A 4598-nucleotide genomic window follows, 5' to 3' on the forward strand; every position below is an offset into this window, starting at 1 on the left:
TTGGTTAAACTCTAACTGAAAGATGCTGATTACAATCACATTCATGCCAGTGTGTGGGTGAACGAATGACACCTGAGCCACTGCTACACATGAGTCAGCTCTAGTTAGGAAAACCATATTTTGTCCAACAGCAGATCAAACTTACCGTGACTTGGAGGAGCTGACTGCAGGAGCAGGAGGGCTAAGCCCATACAACACCATTCCATTCCTACACAGATCATAGAGAGACACATACACATGTCAGATAATATAGAGTGTGTGAACATACAGAGGCTCAACAGTTTGTGTTTTTTTTACTTACAGGAACCCGACTGGTCACAGGTTAATGTTCATGTGGTCCAGGAGATAGATCACAGGAACATTCTGGGGAAACAAATGAACACACAACAGTTGATTAGACAAGTTGCAGCGGTGTCATCTGTCCAACAGGAGGGCCGACTGATCTTCTCTTTTAGATATAATAACTGAAATGTAAACATGCGGAGCATTTACGACTATCAGCTAAATAGCTGTAATGTGTCTGAAGGTTTCCACTGACGTTCACAAAGTTCAGGACTTTGTATTGATGTGAGGGCTGGGTGACCATGGGACAAGTGAATGTCCTAATGCAGCTTTAAATGGGCTCCCAATTGAATTTTATTTCTAAAGCTGGCTTTCTAGTTAAAAATCTGCACTACAGATGCGTAGCCGTGTTCTGTTCTCCTACAGTGATACCATTAAAGCTGCTCCAACCCAACAGTGGAGACGTTCAGAGTGTGTGTGGTTAACCAGGGGTCTTACTGGGTCCAGCTGAGGAGCAGCAACAGGGCCAGTTCAGATGCTGGTCCCAGGACAGTGATACAGCAGGTCCTGTGGAGGAAGAGGGAAGGTGAAGCAGCGGGAATACACACACTCAGTACAGCACCTCAAACACCAACCAACACTCTTCATTTTGAGTCCTGGTTTTCACATTATTCACTTGACAGCTTCAAGACACCAAGTTCTTGTGAATTGTTTTTGGTTTTTTTTCTTTTCTTTTAACTTACATTCATATGACTAATTAGCAGTGATTGTGTTTTCTGATTAGCAGAGATTCACAGTGCTGTTGTACAACAGAATACATGGGATGTGACAAGTCAGCGAGTTTGGATTCAGATCAATCATTTCTCTTGTCTTGTTCTGGCCTGCAGTACCAAACACTGGTAAATATAAACCATGATGACATGTGTTCCTCGTCTTTACTCAGTGTCCTACCTGTCCCTGGCTCACTGTCCCTGCCTGACTGTACAGGTGAGCTGGCTGTGTGCTGGTGTGAGCAGCTCTCAGTGGACCTTCCTCTTCAAACACAGGAGAAGCTGCTGTGCTGTGGCTGTCTCCTGGCTGAGGGGGACACTCTGGTCCATCAGAGACAGTAGGGCTGGACGGTTCCTTCAGCAACTCACTCATTATGAAACCTAGAGAGGGATCCATCTCTCCCGGTTCCATCTGCATCAGTATTCGCTCGATCTCTGTACTGATGTCCATTTCGGATACGCAGACGTGTTGTACGTCTTTATTGCTCTACAAGAAAAACTCAGAACAACGATTACATGTGACTTTTACTCGCTGCATTTATGTGACAGCTGTAAAGTGCTGCTGTGACCTGTTGAGCACATCGGTGTCATTATTTGTCCAGACACTTACAAACCTACAAATAAACGGGGCTGAAACCCCAAACCCACGCTGCACAGGGAGAACATGCCCCACACTGAAAGATCCGAGGCGTCCTAACCGGGACGCCAATCGGGGATCTTCTGGCTGTGAAGCGACCCGCTAGCAGCTACTGCTAGCTGCTACTGCTAGCTAACATGCTACTGCTAGCCAACAAGCGGTAAACTATAGTCATTTAATATACACATTTTTCTCCGGTAGAATATCAAATGAACAGCTAAAGTAAGTGTAGTGTGTTTCAATGTTATTTAGATGCCTAATGATGGGTTAAATAACGTTTCTTAGGGCAGATGGTGGCGAGTTTTGCCCGCTAAATGACACCAATGGCTGTGGTGGGGGAGCTGGTGGCGGCGGCGTGGTTGTCAAATACAGTGTTGGTTAAAGGTTTGTTAGCAGTTGGAGGCTTATGGGGTTGAACGAATAAAAAGAAAATGGATAAACTAATATTTAGAATAGTGTGTACGTGCGTGTGACGGTAAGTTGATGTCGGTTATATGCGCGCCTGTCACTGACCATGTGAAACGGTGGTGGGCTGGATAACAGTCTGGAGCCACCACAGATACTTGTAGTTAGCATTAGCTGCTAACTGTGACCTTAGAAATGCTGTGATTAAGAGTCAGCTGTCATCAGCAGGTCACTGCACTGCAGAGAGCCTCTGGTGGGCTTCTAGGCAGGATGGGTGAGTAGGTTTGAAGCTAAATGTTATATTGAGCACAAAGATTTTCATAACTGTTTTGCCATAGTGCTGGCCATTGGGGAAATTGAACTTTTTGTTATAATAGCTTTGTTTGGAGGACATTTTTGCATTTAAATTTTTTTTTTTTTTTTACCGTTTGGCTTGACTTGAAGTTCACTTCACTCTGGGGTGTCCAATCCTGGTCCTCGAGGGCCACAGTCCTGCATGTTTCCAACAGTTTTCCAACACACATGATTCAAATGATCAGAATCGTTCTCAGGCTTCTGCAGAGCTTGATGATGAGATCGTGGCTCTTGAGGACCAGGGTTGGGTTCCCCTGACTTCACTTTTTGCACCTGAGAAAGCTAAACAGCTCTTTTCTACAAGGTGCAGTATCAAGATGTCATCATGTTGCTGAAGGTAAAATATCAGAGTCTCAGAAAGTCCATCAGATTACAGTCAGGTCTCACTTCTTTGGATTTTATCAATGAAGGTGAGGAAGCATCTTAACTAAATATGTAGCACAAGGATTTAGGTAGCATCACTATTTCAATTTTTTTTCTGTGTTGTGCATAGTTTACTGGAATGTTAGTAATGTCATGATGTTTAATGGTAATAATGATAAGGCTGATAACAGCAACAATATTACAAGAATACTTATTTGACTTGTGGCACTTAACTTATGACCTTTTGCCGTAGAGAACATGACTCTTGCTCAAAACACAGGGAGGAGAGGCACCGAAAATAAATAATTAATATTATTATGCTGCCATTTCTATTATCATTCCAGAGTCAAATAAAAAATGCAATTAATGAAAAGAAAGAAATGACCCTCGCCTCCGAAGAAATGTGAATTACAAAGCAATATCAGCATTATAATCAAGCTCCAGTAGCCGACTTTGTCACTGAAGTTTGGGCTTCCTGATGCCACTGAACTTGACGTTTTTGATGAAGCCGACACAGCAGTGGATGAAGACGTCTTTCTTGAACTGATTGAGGCCAATCCGGACTTATGCCTGATAGTACGTGACAGCATTTGACATGGAGGTAGGTTTCATAATATAAATGTCTTGAAACTGATTCACCAATGGACAGGGTTGGGTCATATTCCTTAGACAAGCAGTGGGGGGTTTGCCAGAATATGCACCCCCCTCTATTTCTGACCCCAAAGGACTTAAAGCCACCAAATTCACAACATTTATTGATGATCATGGTCTGATCATAATCTGAAACGTTAAAAATGCTGGGACCAACAGGGACAGATTTATGTACGATATACTGCAATTCGTTATTGTTTTGAAATGATGTGCAGGAGAAAATAGGCTTTCTGTAGCCACTAGTTCTGTGAAACTGAGTTGAGCCATACAAATTTAAAGACCTCATCTTTCTTGCCAAATTTCTGCACTTGTTTTTGCTTCTTTGCACAGGTTGCACCTCATGTTTTGAGGATGAACCCAGATTAAACTTCTTGTTGTTGTTGTTGTTCTAAAAAGGTGTTTGCACATTTCGTTATATTTTTATTTGAGAAAGCAGTCTTTGCAATAAAGGGTAAACTTGACCCATTTTGTAATAATTTTGTTGGGATGGGGGGGCCTGAAATTTTTTCCTCTTACAAAGGGGGGGCGTGACAGAAAAAGTTTGAGAACCACTGGGTTAACTGGTGATTCTAAATTGTCTGTAGGTGTGAATGTGAGTGTGCTTGGTTGTCTGTCTCTAAGTGTAGCCCTGTNTGTAGTATCTGCTCCATAATAAATGTACTGAAAAATCACAGCCTGAATCACTGCCTCCTTGGTGGCTTCTGTGTCAAGGAAGATGTCCATGTACTCATCCATGTCCCCTACACAAAATATGTGCAGGAAAGATGTGCAGGGAACATGGATGAGTACATGGACATCTCCAACTGCAAGACGAATGGGGTCACGTGTATCTGGGCCTGTGGAGTCTGTAAAGGCATCACATGCAGAAACTGCAGTCATGATGTTGTTGAGTCTGAAGAAGACGTAGACAATGACTCTTGAAGCTTCTGACATTGTGAATAAGAAATAACTGAGTATTATACACTGCTCAAAAAATAAAGGGAACACCTAAACAAGACAATGTAACTCCAAGTCAATCACACTTCTGTGAAATCAACCTGTCCAGGTAGGAAGCAGCACTGATTGTGAATCAGTTCCACCTGCTGTTGTGCAAATGGAGGAGATTTGAGGAATTTCCCTCAAAACATTTATATGAC

Source organism: Stegastes partitus, unplaced genomic scaffold (assembly GCF_000690725.1).
Source record: "Stegastes partitus isolate 25-593 unplaced genomic scaffold, Stegastes_partitus-1.0.2 Scaffold1051, whole genome shotgun sequence".
Taxonomy (NCBI): domain Eukaryota; kingdom Metazoa; phylum Chordata; class Actinopteri; family Pomacentridae; genus Stegastes; species Stegastes partitus.